The following is a 15,754-nucleotide window of genomic DNA, read 5'->3' on the forward strand; positions in this document are numbered from 1 at the left end:
ACGAAACAGCTGATTGGGAGGTGCGGGGGATGGGGAGGCGCTGATCAATGGGGCTGCCGGTGGGTGGGAGGTGCTGGGAGCAGGGGGCGGGGAAAGAGAGCTGATGAGAGACTGCTGATGTATTACTGTTGCTCTTTGGCAATATACATTGGTAAATTCTGGCTCCTTCTCAGGCTCAGGTTGGCCACCCCAATATAGATGCTTTGTAGAGCATGTGATTTGAGTTCTTTCAATTTATGTAATCACAGACAACTTTTTAGGGGCCCTCAATATTAAGATTTGCATTAAATTTACTTCTGCTTCAGACATGCACACGCCAAGGAGAGTGTATATGTCGTGTGTCAGCTTTCTATTAAATATGTAGGTATCCTTAAAAATGTGGAAGAAGGCAAGAATCTACCAACCTTCAGGAACAGTAGTATGATTATTCAGACACGCTATCTGCTACTGGTATTCCAGTACTGTAGGAAGGTGATTATACATTCAAATTATAATCGCTCTTATAGAGCCATCATATGACACTAATATAGTTATAAACTCATTCACTATCACATTAACTAACACACCAACACAGCCATCTTCTATGCTTGCAACAGATGCTTTTTTGTCTCCATTTATGGTTGTCACAAAGAAGTAATTCTGTATTCATTTTAAAACCACATTTAAGCCTATAGAAGACCTCTTGACTTATGAGACCCAAATGTACAGTGCACAATTGTACTCCACCTTATTAGACCTTCTTCGACCATGCAACTGATCTTTAGCAGTCCTGTGAGGGATTAGTTCAGTGAGGTTTTGCTGAGTAGAAGGAACCCCTATTTTTTGCTGCATGTTATATACTGGTACCAATCCCTTATGTAGTAAATCCCAGATTAAATTCCACACGCACCAGCCATACTCCAAATAAATGCTATAACCCTTGCAGCAAGATTACTGTGTACAATTCTGAATATATATTCAGGAGATTGATGAATTATCACAATATTCACAAACTATTATAATGTCAGCCACCATCTTGGATTCTTATCTTAATGCTTTTTAAAAGAAGCAATGTATGACTTAAAGAGAAGGTTAATGGGTGACTTGATTAGTGTCTTTAAGTATCTACCTGGGGAACAAATATTTGATAATGGGCTCTTCAATCTAGCAGTGAATGATATACTACTATTCAATGGCTGACAGTTGGAGCTAGACATATACAGACTAGAAATAAAGTACATTTTTAACAGTGAGCGTAATTAACCATTGGTACAATTTAACAAGGATTATGGTAGATTCTCCATCACTGGCAATTTTAAAATCAAGATTGGATGTTTTTCTAAAAGATCTGCCCTAGGAATTATTTGGGGGAAGTTCTATGAAAGTCAGACTAGATCACAGTGGACCCTTTTGGCCTTGGAATCTATGAACCAAGCTGCAATCCAAAACCTGAATTCTTTAATGTTTTTCATGAAGATTGTCTAACTGACCTCAGTTAGGACTGCCCATGGGTGTAAGGGTCTACCCATATGGATTGTTTAGGAGGATTAGGGCTCAAATCCAGTAAAAATAACTTGTATGTATGATTAGACATTAATTTAATTTGCTGTTTTCTGTCTGCCATTGTCTGAAGAATTAAAGCTAAGATTTTTTAAAAAGCGACTATTGATTTTGGGGGTCAATTTTTGGTTCCCTACCTCAGATATCTTTAAGTGGCTTACTTTGCTGAGGTTGGGTCTTCAGCCCTTCAGGACCTACAAAAATGGAAAACCCCCAAATCACTAATCATTTCTTAAAATCTTTGCCTCTTGATTCTGTGGCTGTGTTAAGTTAAAGGGAAAATGTCCTTTTATTCATAGGACTTTCATAAATATTGAAATATATGTTTCACTGAGGCATTCAGAATGCAGAATCCCATGTTGCCTGTAGCAGTAAGACCATTAAGTATCTGAGTAAAATATGTGAAAGATCAAGGGTAAGATGAAAGAATTAAAATCAGACTATGTTTGATGCTTTTACAGTCTCCCAAGCATTACAAATTGACACGTTAAGATATGTTCTTCATTACTAACCAATCAGAATTTTCAAGTCATATTCAGAACTCCAAACAACCAACTATGACTCCAGCCTCAAACCTATCCTTCAGTTCCTAAATTTCTGTTCTCTAGTAAAATCATCATGTGTCTTTAACTAGTTATAGTCAGAGAATGTATCAAAGAAAAATTGCATCTTGTTTATGAAAATTAGTGTTATTTAACCAATTAATTTCTTAATAAGTAAAGCTTTTAGCAAGTAAAGCTTTTCAGTAGTTTTAACATGGAATAAGATTTGGAATTCAAAATTGTTTTTGGCAATATTACTACCAATTGTGCAATTAAAAGCAGTTACTAATAATGTAGCCTTCTGTGAATGAAAGAAATTGCAGTCCTAATAAAAATAATCATGCTTTCAATCAGAACTCATGAAATATTCAGTTCCATTTTATGACATAACTCCAATCAAACAGAGCAGGAAAGAATTGGAGACTTGATTGATTGATTGTTTAAAGGAAACACTGTCAGTTTGATTACAGGCAAGTGAACAGACATCACTAAATGTAGCTGCATTTAATTTCATTATGTTACTAGTTTTAATAACAAATCAGTTATGTAAATTGAACTGCTAGGCATTATGTGTATACAGAATTCAGATACTGAATGTGAACCCTGATGACAATTATTTTAAATGGAAGGTTTTTAAATGTTATCAAGAAACAAAAGCTAATTAAGACTGAGAGCTATACAGAGAAAAATCTGCATTATTTGAAGCAAAAAAATGAGTGCCCAGATTTTTGATCTAAGTAGGTTGATTACAGTACAAAGCTTTGATTCATCTTTGTGTTGTGAAGGAATGCATTTACGCTGCTGATATTCTACCATTTGAATGCTTTTTCAATTAACTTTTCATTGACTTTGGTTTTGTTTCTCTTACCTTTAAGTGTTGCAGATGTTTAGGTTGCAAATATATAAATTTCACAGTTCATGGAAGGAAACATGCTCACAGCACAAAGTAGGTTGGAAATCAACAGAAGTGGAATTTTTAAACCTAACTGCCATTTTCTCTTATGTCTTTGCAGATTTTACAGATGATAAACCTCTGTGGTTTGTCTCATTACTGGAAAAGTCCTGTTATTTAAAACCACAAATTACTTATGACAAATGGTTTGCAAAGAATTGGGGGCCAGACTCTCAGCTGGTGTAAACTGGCATAGCTCTACAGGCTTCAATAAAGTAGAGGAGTGGGAGGGAGGGGAGGAAGAGGAGGAATGGGGGTAGGAGAATTAGAACATCTTGACTATTTGGCACCTCCTCCCCAACATATCTACACACACACACACACACACACACACACGTTATATAATTATATATGAAGAAACTGACAAAAAGTTTAACCTCACCTTGTAGGATATGATTATAGCAAAAACACGATTATAATATAATTAATGTCTATGTATAATAAATGAAACTCACTTTTCCTCATCCTTATCCTCTCCAAGGGCAAAGGCAAGACAAAAAACACAAGGATATAGTTTCAAATACAACTACTAATTCTGATTGCCTGTGTTTGGGTGTCTAACTGAAGAAACCAAGGGTCTGATTTTCAAAGGAGCTGTCCCCCCACAGGTCTTATTGACTTCATTTCAGTTGTGGTTGTAGGTATTCTACAACTCTGAAAAACAGGCCCTATGTGTCTTATGTTGAGCAATCAAAATTACTGAGGCCAAATTTTCAGTAGTGTCCAAATAACTAATTTTGTAACCACAGGACACAACTCAGAATCAAATTTTGTTTCCTTTACCTTGTCTGAAAAACATGATCATCAGCTGTAGGAGCCAGGGTAGCATTAAACCAACAATACTATGGGAGGGTTCTAAGAATACAAATGTAGTACAAACTCAAACAGCACGTGATGAACAAATTACATCAATGTAACTAAAAAAAACCAAAACAACCCAAGCCTGATTTTATTCTTTGAAATTACAAGTTTGGCTGATAAAGGTAACTGTATAGATGCAACAGACTTTTGTAAACCATTTGATATAGTGCTCTATGACATTCTGATTAGCACTACACTGTGTCAAAGCCCATATCAATGGATTAAGAACTGATTAAGGCACAGATCTTAAAAGATCTCTTGTCAGTGGGGAATCATCACATGCAAGTGTTTCTAGCTGGGTTAAACTGGGACTGGTAGTAGGTCTGACACTATTCTACATTTTCAACAATGATCTGAACAAAAGTTAAAAATCACTGCTGATAAAAATCTGAGGATGATGCAAAGATTGGGAGAATGGTAAGTAATGATGAGGGCAAGGTGGTCATACAGAGCCTTCTGAATCACTTAGTGGGCTGGGCCCATTCAAACAAAATGAATTTTAATAGAGCCAAATGTGTGCAGGCCATACCTGCAGAATGGGAGACTGTATCCTGGCAAACAGTGACTTTGAAAAGGATTAGGGATCATAGTGGCCAAGCAACTCAACATTATGCCCAGTGCACTGATGTGGCAAAAAGGGCTCTCTCTCATAAAGAGTATGACCAGGAAGGTGATTTCAGCTCTGTGGTACTGGTCAGACCAACACTATAATACTATGTGCAGTTCTGGCATCCATATTTTAAAAGAGGGTGTGGAAAAATTGGAGAGAGTACAGAAAAGAGCCACAACAATTATTGGATGGCTGGAAAAAATGCCTTACACTTGAGAGATTTAAGAGCTCAAGCTGTTTAATTTACCAAACGGAAGATTGAGAGGTGACTTGATTATGTGTATAAGTAACCTCCAAGGGGAGAAAATACTAGGTATTAAAGGGCTCTTAATCTAGAGGAGAAAGGCATAACAAGAACCAATGGCTAGAAACTGCAGAAACTCAAATTAGAAACAAGGCACAAAATGTTTAACAGTGAAGGTGATTAACCATTGGAACAAACTGCCATAGGAAGTGGTGGATTCTCCATCTCTTGATGTCTTCAAATCAAGATTTGATACCTTTCTGGAAGATATGCTTTAATCAAACACAAGTTTTTGATCTTAACACAGGGGTGACTGAGTGAAGTTTAATGTCCTGTGATATACAAGAGATCAGATTAGATGATCTAATGGTCCCTTCTGGCTTTAAATGCTAAACTCTGATGATGCAAAACATAAAAAGAAATAGAATCAGTAGAATAAACTGTGAGGGTAAGTGTTGGGTAGAGTTCAAGTTATGTGATTCCCACTGACTTTAGTGGGAATAATTGTGTGGGTAAAACCCCATACAAGTACTGATTCAGCAAAATACTTAAGCTTCTGCTTACCTTTAAGCACATGCTTAAGTCTCCTTGACTTCAATGGGACTTAAACATATGCTTAAAGTTAAACACAAGCTTAAGTGACTTGCTGAAGGGGGGACATAATTAATGCTTTGAAATTTACCCATTAGATGTTTAAGGTTCATCTACACTTGCAGCTTATTTCCCATAACTCTTCTCCCACATGCATCAGTTTTACACAGATTACTCCCGATTATCACTGGTCTAAGAGAGTGGGGACTCAGACCCACAGTCTTGTTTGTGACACTTTAAAACATGTCGATGGTAACTAACAAACGATGATTGAAACGGATAACTTGCTGCAAAGATCCTATTTTCATAGATGTTCCCTAAGCAGAACAAATGAGAGGAGTAAAGAGAATACAGTATCATTTTCTTGCAATGTGGTAACTGGTTAATATTTGGTAAGATGCTGAAGTGAACTACTTGTTAGAGTAGAAACCTTGCAAGATCATGCTTAACTGTGAAATGTCAATGCATCTCAATCCTGGTTGGGCCAGAAATATCTACAATTGTTGCCTTTCTAGCTGTATTGAGTTACCTCCATTTTCAGTCTCTGATTAAGCCAGGAAGTACTACCAGTGTTAACCAATTTGCTTTATCAACCATCCTAGCCTCCCCCACCCCACATTGTACCAGTTCCTTAGCTAACATAAGTCACTGATGCCGATTTATACTCTCTGCGGATGAGGCCCTTTTAAATAAAAATAATGGGCTTTGGCCTAATGCTGCCCTCAGTGATGTACACCACAGTTTTACCAGGTACTTCCAAATCAGAGCAGAGAGTTAGGTCACTAGTGAAAGCTTTTAAAATTCCCACCATTAAGGTGGTTGGTTGTTCAGTCTCGTCTAAAGTTTTGTTATGGACTGAAATGAAAAGTGTCAGGTAATCTTCCAATGAAAAATCTTCACTATAAACCTTTTAAGAAAATAAAAACGTAATCAAACAGTTTCAGCCCGCTTACAAGGCTACTAGAATAAGAACTTGGAATAAAGATTTGTGGTGGTTATTATATTAACCTGAACTGGTCACTAAACCCTTTCACAGTTTCCTAGGAAACATTCATTTGCTTTTTAAAGGCATGACAACTCCCAGCAAAGTCAATGGGAATCTTGTCCCTTGACCTAGTGAGAGTCAAATCGGGACCTAAAGGAGCCGAACTGCCGATTTCAGAAGTGTGGTAGATCATCACTTTGCTCATCCAGAGATACAAAGGGCCAGATTTTCAAAAGTAGTCACTTACCCTGCTCAGATGGTTTTAAAATCCCATTAGGTGCCTACTTGCATCTTTAGATGCAAATTTTCCTTTGAAAATGTGGCCAAATGTGCTGAAAAAGTGCAGTGCTTTTATTTTTTAACTAAAACCTTTCAAGAAAATATTTGATCTGAGAATAAACAAAATATTTCATTAATGAAAATTCAAATGCAGGTTGAATCTACAGAAGATTGAAATTATGATTTAATATTATAAGATTTCAGTGAAATGTGTACGGTGCTGAAATCTTGACTGATTATCTACAATGGCAAATTGAATATTAGGGTACTTATGAGTGTGGCATCTGTATTATCCACCCTGGATTTCTAAGCATTTTGGAAAGGATTTGTGTGTGTCCTCAGCCTTTATCCCTTAGATTTGCTTGATATAATTTCTAGTTGTCATTGACAAACCACCTAGTTGTCTGTCTGTCTGATCCACTAATAATGTCCCACAAGCAATGCTGCTATGGCTATGTCTGCACAACAACTGGGAGCGTGTTTTCCAGCATGGGTAGACAGACATATGCTAGCTTGGCTCAAGCTAGCACATTTAAAAATAGCAGTGCAGTCAGGAGTAGCAAGGGTGGTGGCTTGGGCTAGCTGCCCACATATCCAGGGGGTCTGGGTGGGTTAGCATACTGCTATTATTAGCCTTCTTGCTCAAGCTCAAGCAGAGCTACTGTGTGTGCGTCTACCAATTCTGGGAAGCACACAACCAACTGCAGTGCAGATGTATCTTCAGTTTGTGTGTCTCCACTTCCCCCAGACACATCTCTCAGTTTAACAGAATCAAAAGAGCTTAGGGCGGAGCAGAGAGCAGAAGCAAAGCTAAGGAAAGACATGGAAAGATTACTAGGCGAAGCTGGGAGAATGTTTGCAGAGAACTAGGGAAGCCACAAAAAAGTTCACTCATTCTTTATAAGTTTGCCATTCTGCAACTGATATATGACCTCAATTGCATCTAATTAGATTTGTCTAAACAATTTTTGAAGTATATTTTAGAAAATAATGGACTGTTTCACTAGATGAAATGCCCATTAAGAGTCTGCAATTCTCCAGTGATGTTGCAAAGGATTATTATAAATCTGTTTCAATCTTTTTGTCAGCTTTAATTTACCACCTGTTTCATATTTCTGCTATTTAATTAATAGTGATATACAGCAGTCAAGTTTTATGCTAAACAATGGGTTCGTTTTGTAGATGAGAACTAACGTCAGCATTATTTATATAGAAAGAAATTCCAAAGTTCTAGTGACAACTATGTGTGGGTTTTACTGCTAGATACAATAACACATGGCAAAGTTGCGTGAAGATTTGAGCATGTCTTTCATTTAGATAAGCAACCACCTCTATTAGCACTGGTTCAGTTTTGGCAGCTTTCCTGATATGGACATATTAGAACAGAACACCAATGAATTCCAGAACATTTACCAAGGAATGCCACTATGTTGTCAGCAATCACCTGGTCACCCAAAAGCTTTGGGGGTGGTATAAATTCACCAATGATGGACTTAAACTGAATAATCAGACAGACTGCCTTAAGAAATTAGCTAGAGATCAATCCAGATGGCCTTCAATCTGCAAGGAAGCTAAATCCCTTTGGAATTTGCCATGATGCTGATGCATTTTTCTTGTTGTATTTTACAGATACAGGATGTTAATTACTTTAAAAAATCATACTGACCTCATTGTGTGTGTGTGTGTGTACACACACACACACACACACACACACACACACTAGAGCTAGTATTGATATTTGTGAAAAGACTATTGCAGTAAAACATAATACATCCTGCAAATTCTTAGCGTGTGTAGGGGACAGCTTTCTGATTCAGAGAGATGAGGAAACAATTAGGAGGTCATCCATTCTGGATCTGGTTTTGACCATCAGGGATGAATTCGTTGTGAACACGAAGGTGGTCAGGAATTTGGGAGGAAGTGATCATGATCTGATGGAGTTCAAGATTCTAAGGAAAGAAGGACACGAGAACAGGAAAACAAGGACACTGGACTTCAGAAAGGCAGATTTCAACTGGCTCAGGGAAATAGTAGGCAAGGTCCAATGTGTGACGTTATTGACATAATCTGGGACCGTACAGATCATTGTTGGAACCAAGGTTCTGTAGTGGCACCCATTCTTGTATAAAGGGGGTCTAATAAGGTGTCTAAGACAAGGTTATGGTTGGCTGGTTATGATTATGCTATCTGTGTGCATGTATCATTTTTGTATTTAAAGTTATAAGTATTGGCTCTATACTGTTTGTATTTCAAACTTATGCTGTGCTTTTGGGTGACACCCCAGACAAGTTGGTGTCAGCTCTGCCTAGCCTGCTTGATGGCCCATTAAGGACCATCAGATATACAACTGACCCATTGAGAGAAAGCAGACACATCTTGTGACTCAGCAAGGTATGCAGGGATATGCGTATGGATAGAACTCTGAGGTTTTTCCATGCCATGTGATGGACAGCTTGTCTTTGAAACAAAGAAAGAAAGACCACATGACAAGAGAATATAAAAAGCTGCTGCAGCTCTTCCATCTTGTCTTCAATCCTGCTTCTTACCTCTGGAGGGACTTTGCTACAAACGGAAGCTCTACACAAAGGACTGATGACCCATCCCAGCTGTGGATGTACTCCAGAGATTTGATTTGAACCTGCAGTTTATTCTATCACTGCTACAAGCCTAAAACCAAGATCTTTGCCATTACTGTATGTAATTGATTCCATTTAACCAACACTTGCTCTCATCTATATCTTTTTCCTTTTATGAATAAACCTTTAGATTTTAGATTCTAAAGGATTGGCAACAGTGTGATTCGTGGGTAAGATCTGATTTGTATATTAACTTGGTTCTGGGGCTTGTAACCTTTTTTCTTTTATTGGGGCATTGGTTTTCATAACCATTCTTCCCCATAACGAGTGGCACTGGTGGTGATATTAGGAAACTGGAGTGTCTAAGGGGATTGCTTGTGCGACCTGTGGTTAGCCAGTGGGGTAAAAACAAAAGTCCTCTCTGTTTGGTTGGTTTGGTTTGCCTTAGAGGTGGAAAAACCCCAGTCTTGGGCTGTAACTGCCCTGCTTTAAGCAATTTGTCCTGAATTGGCACTCTCAGTTGGGTCCCACCAGAACCAGCATTGTTACACCATGGAAAGACCAATTAGGAAGAAAAGGAGTCAAAGGGGGCTGGCAGTTCTTAAAATATGTAATACTAGAGGCTCAACATCAAGCTATTCTGACACAGAGGAAAGATAAAAAGAGCCGCAGGAGGCCAAAGTGGCTGGATAAAGCAGCTTTTTAGCTATCTAAAAACCAAAAGGAATACATACAGGAAATGGATGGAGGAGCATGTCACCAAGGAAATATACATGGTTATAGCACAAGTGTGTAGGGACAAGAATCAGGAAAGCCCAGGGCAAAGAACGAGTTATAGCAGGCAAAACATGTTAGAGACAACAGGAAGGAGTTCTTCAAATACATCAGACAAAAAAGAAAGATCAAGGACAGTATGGGTCCACTGCTCAATGGAGAAGGTGAGCTGGTAACAGAAGATGATAGGAAGGTAGAACTGCTTAATGCCTAACTTTGCTTCAGGCTCACTTCTAATCCAAAGATCTGAACTTCTTGAAGTTTACCTCATGACAATAGTTTATACAGTGTGATGCCTGTCACCTTCTTTTAAATTAAGCCTGGAAACTATGTGATCTGACACTTGTCTCCTCCTCTCCCCCCAGGATTAACACCATCAAAGGCTACCGCATGAAGAAGGTGCACATAAACATTATCTCCATACATTTTGATAATTGCAGTTGACAAGCTTTTGTAGGGAAAGTCTATCAATGTATCTCTTGCTCATTAAGGTGAATGGGAAGAGGCATACCAGGACCTTACTGTCTGCTTATTAAATTGATCTCTTTGGCTTTTCTCTAGGAGCCAATATTTTGGTTATAAAAATGCTTGTGCAAATGAGGGACCCTGACTCTCGGCAAAAATCAATCAGCAAGTCATAGTCAGTTACTCTTTTGTTCAACTTGTTTGCTATTAAACAATACATAGAAGAAAAAAAAAGTGTGGCGGGGATCTATTTATAACAACTGTGAAGATTTCTCTATACAAACTGCACATTCTCATATACAAACAGCTGCTCGGGAGGTGGCTTGTACTTTACATTGTACTCTGTTATTTTACTTCTGTTTTCAGCATTTAGGATCTAATTTAGAACTCTACATAATTTAAGTTTTTTTGCTTTTCTAACTGGCTCTGTAAGATCATTGCAATAAATAAATACTTCCCTTTTTTAAGTCCAGATAAATGCCCCCAAACTGCCCCCTTTCCTTTGGGAAACATTAAAATAGAAATGGGAGAAAACTTGGAAGACTGCAACAAGCTCCATTCAGGCACAGCTGTCCGTCCACCTTTATGGACATTTATTACACAATTGGTTCCTAAGTTCTAAACACCCCTTGGTTTTTTGGGAGGAGTGGGAGAGTTCCTGAAGACATACCCCAGTAATACAAACAGCAGCTGCTGTTCATCTCTAAATATGGCAGTAGAAGATTAATGTAACAGAACTCTGCTTTGGCCCCTCTACACCCTAACATACCCTCTATATCACAAATCAACACAGAACTCAGATCCAGCACATCTACACAGAAAGGGATTTCCCCTGCAGCCGGGGAATTCTCCTCTGGCCACTTGTAGAAAGATTCCATCCTTTTGAGCCACTTGAGCCATCGAAAGGGGCTGGATTTCAGTAGAGAATCCAGCCCTAGTACTTTGCAAAACAAAGTAGATGGAAAAAGAATCTCTACATGACTACGACTTTGTAATCAAGACAGATTTTTGACTTAAGCCCTTGTTTCTTTCATAGTTATTTATTTTTAATAACAAGCTATGACATTCTGAGGTACAGTCCAGACCTGTGAGGGGCTGTATCACCTGTCTTACGATCTTGGGTGCCTCACAATGTTTTGCTGCTGTAGCTCCCAAACTTGGTCCTTCACAAACAGCACTTAGGTCACACCGTGAGGGTTTGTGTATAGCTTAGCCTGCCAGCACACTCCAGTCATACTCTGGCTTCCGGCAGCCTTGATTACCACTTGCAGGGTGACCCCAACACAGCCCCAGTACCAATTTCCCCCCCCAAAATATGTGTTGTGCACTGTCCTGCCCTGTCCAGGAGAGTCTAGATGTTAGAGATCTGTCAACGTACAAGAGTTTGCTACTTTAACTGGAGTTACCAAAAAATTCAGTTTGAACAACACTTGATTATTTTGATTAAAGAATAAAACAAGTTTATTTAGCTACAAAGAGATAGGTATTAAGTGAGTAAAAAGATAAGGCATTGAAGTCAGAAATGGTTACAAGAAAATAAAGATAAAATGCTTTCTAGTAACTAAAACTTAAACTAGACTTGGTTCAAGGTAAAATCCTTGCCACATGTTCCCAGCAATAGGGCTGACCAAATTCTCAGGTCAGAACCCCTCCCAAAGTCCAAAGGCTGATTCCTTTGTCTTCTCAGGTGAAAGAAAGAATGAATACCTGGCGTGGTTTTGCCCCTCCCTTTTACAGTATAGTCACCCTTTGAAATGCATTGTCCTGAGAGTTACTCCTAGATAAAGTTCTTTCCCACTGTGAGACTGGAGACATGGAGTCTTGTGGTGAAAGAGGTTCCATGTTGTTGTTTGTTAAAGTGGAAATCGATCTGTTCCTACTCCTTTTACTGCCAAAGAATGGCTACTTGACCAGTGATTGCCAATCAACTTTGATGACACCTGAGTAGAAGTGTCAGCTTGTCCTTTGTCTTTGAGAAACAGGTTTACCCCCTCTCCAGATATGTCTGGTAAACACTTTTCAGTCATAATTTCATTTTATCTTTATAATGTTACATATAATATTTCTACATGCATTTCACTATATGATTGACCAATGAGTTATTACTCTTCAAATGATACCTTACAAGGCATATTTTGTTTTGTGTAAGGTGTGTTTACAGGGGTGCATTCAATCATAAGTACTTTTCATATAAGGTTTTGCACTGCTCCCATTGAGATCAATAGCAGAATTCCCATTGACTTCAGTGGAGTATTATTCATCTCCAAGTTGGAGATTCCAGTTTGATGATTTTCAGTTTTAATAGCAATCAATCAATATGCTAATCTTAGTTGACAACTTGGTGATGCATAGCAGCGATGTGTTAAGTATCTTTTGGGGAGTGGCAGTTTTTTAAAAGCTTTTTGTTTTTTTCCTTTAAGTCTATTTCATTGTTAATGAAAGGCTCAAAGGCAAGAAATCACAATTCAAACACTTAAATTGATTTTATTGTGAAGTTACAAGGCACTAAAATAGCCAATGAAAGTGATTAAAAATGGAATGCTTTATTGTATATGTCAAGGATATGTTGACCTTCTGTTCTGTAAATTATTCATAAAATCAGTATCAGTTGCCTTAGAGACAGGAGTATCAATTATACCAATTTATACTGATACAAAACAGTGCACTTATCTAAAAAACTTAGATTATTTATTTAGATAGAGCTATTTATTAATTGCATTTATGTAATCAATGCAACCACTGTGTATTGTGTGGCCACGGAAGGTACCACAGAATGACGCCTTGCCACGGAATTAATATAATATACAAAGAGGTTGTGAAGTATGGCATTAATGTACACCTTTGCTGACATTCCCAGTAGAGGTCAAGCATTAAATATATAGACTGAACTACCCTTTCACTCAAAGAGGTGGTTCCCCCAGAGCTTAGAGAGTCACATTAGTGGGAACACGTGGAGAAGATTGCATTGTATCTTTTCCACATTATACCTATGCTGTGACAAAAGAGGACACATGGAGTAGCTGTCACTGTCCTGGAAAGATATGGATACAGACACCAGAGGCCGTCCTCCATTTGGAAGTTGGATTGTTGGGAGGTGTAGACAGTTCAATGCTGTTACAGGAGAGCTCTCTCCATACCTATGTAGTCTCTGGCTGCTCTTTATATCAGCTCTTAAAAACCATGCACTGGTTATTGTATAAAGTTTATGTAATGTCCAATGACAATAATTTAAATGGTGAATAAATGCTCTTCATGCCTCTATAAGGAAAGCGTCATACATTTCTAGTCTTATCTGGCATCCTTCACAAGTACTAAAGTCACAAAATATATAATTTAAAAATATTTAAAAGAAGGTCTAACATGAGTGACAATCCTTGGGAACTGCAAGTTAAGAAGCTGAATTTCCTCTTTCAACCATCAAGAGGAATTCTGAATTTCTTTTTTTTTTTAAATATTGGGGTTCTCTTGCCCCATGGTAATGCTGATTAGCACAGAAAACTTAAATATACTTTTCCATTATAGTCTATTTAATGAACAATTAACTCTGTCAAAACTATTTACCACAATAGCTTGAGTTTATAGTCTGAAAAATTTCAGTACAACTCTGTGACAGGTTATATAACACTTATCTAATTTGATTCTACCTCCGGTATTTGTCAGAGCAGTTTATTTATATTCATGCTCTGTTTTCCACCTCTTGACTTCTGCATTCAAAGAATGCTGTACCTTCAGAACACAAAGCAACCATCACTATGAATTCATAACTAACATGATGCAGGGCTTGCTCCCATAATGGTGTTAAAGGCAAATGGGGCTAAGTGTTCTTTATGCAAGACATTTGTGTAACCAGTTCAACAAGCTCAGTGGAATAATTCCTTCAACATGATCAAAAAAAGTCATCTGAAGTCAGTATGCAAATGAATATAATTTCAGGAAGCAAAGACATATTGTTTAGAACAAGTACATTTTAAAAGGAGAATGAAATTACTTGAGTTTGTATACTTGTCATTAAGTTCGCTAGCTACTTACATGGCCCCATCTCCAAAGGAGATAATGTAGTCAAAGTAAATTTCTGACAAAAGCTGTAAATGTACTTTTGGATTAAGAGAGGAAAGAATCATCCATACTGTAAAATACATTGAACTGGGTAACAGGGTTTAAAACCCAAGAACGCCTCCACATTAAACATCTCTATCAACTATTAGAAGGGTTATAAGGAACCCAGACATTTGTTCTAAGTGACACTTCTCAGATATAGCCTTGCAATGGGGGATTGGAAAAGATTTTTTTAAGCACATGACAACAGTAAAAAAGAAACATCTAGGACCAAGTTCTGCCTTTGATTTCAGCCTTTTGAATCCCAATGAAGTCAATGAGTTTGCATAAGTATAATGGACAGATATTTGGCCTTTTTTCAGTAACTCCCAATTTAGAGTCAGTCTAAAGAGGTTTCTAACATTGAAGCACATGCGAATTTATGACCCTTTTGGTTCCATTTTCACTTTAGTCCATAATATACCAGTAAACATAACATTGTGTTTAATCATCAAGCGATCCTTCACCTATACATATGCGGTAATTGGCTAATGCACTCAAAGTGAATGAAATTCAGACCCTGGAGGGAGACAATTTGCTGGAGAAAACCATGGTATGGTTAGTCAAAGGACCAGAGAAGGCTGTGGTCTCCCTCTTGGCTCCTAGTGGATGTATGAGTGCAAACGAGAGGGCCAAACAGCCTATAGGCTCTAAGTATAAGTTGAAACACCTGGTATAGAGATTCTCTTCCGCCCCCCCCACCCCCTTAAAAATATTTTAAACTTCTGCATTTGGATACTTGAGATTCACAAGATAAGACCCGTAAGTCTTGTCTGACTCCAACTGAAAGCAGTACCCTATATTTAAGGTTAATTTGGCCATTCATATTTTGATCTATTCATAAATGGCACTGTGCCTTCTAGCAATTCACTAAAATAACCTGACTTTAGGGATAATATGACTTTGAAATATTTTTTTTAATCTCAGCTAAAAATGAAATTGCAGCACAGATGCAGTGGTAAAAACAAAATCATCAAATGTAAATAGCAGTCTATGTTAATAGATGAATGTGAATCCTTATCAAGAGCTGTTCTGACAAACACTGAAGAATCACTTCTTTTCAGAGTCCTACTGATTTTAAAATGGATGCAGCTGTCTATTAAACAATCATTAGTTTTCTAATGCTCAGCCAAATGCTATTGCACTCACTTAGTATACTTATGTCTTTTGAATTAATCCTTTTTTGAAGCTTGAATTTTTATAGTCCTGCATACTGACAGAGCAGAGGCAGTTTTGTCCAG

This window comes from Dermochelys coriacea, chromosome 1, assembly GCF_009764565.3.
Source record: "Dermochelys coriacea isolate rDerCor1 chromosome 1, rDerCor1.pri.v4, whole genome shotgun sequence".
Taxonomy (NCBI): Eukaryota; Metazoa; Chordata; order Testudines; family Dermochelyidae; genus Dermochelys; species Dermochelys coriacea.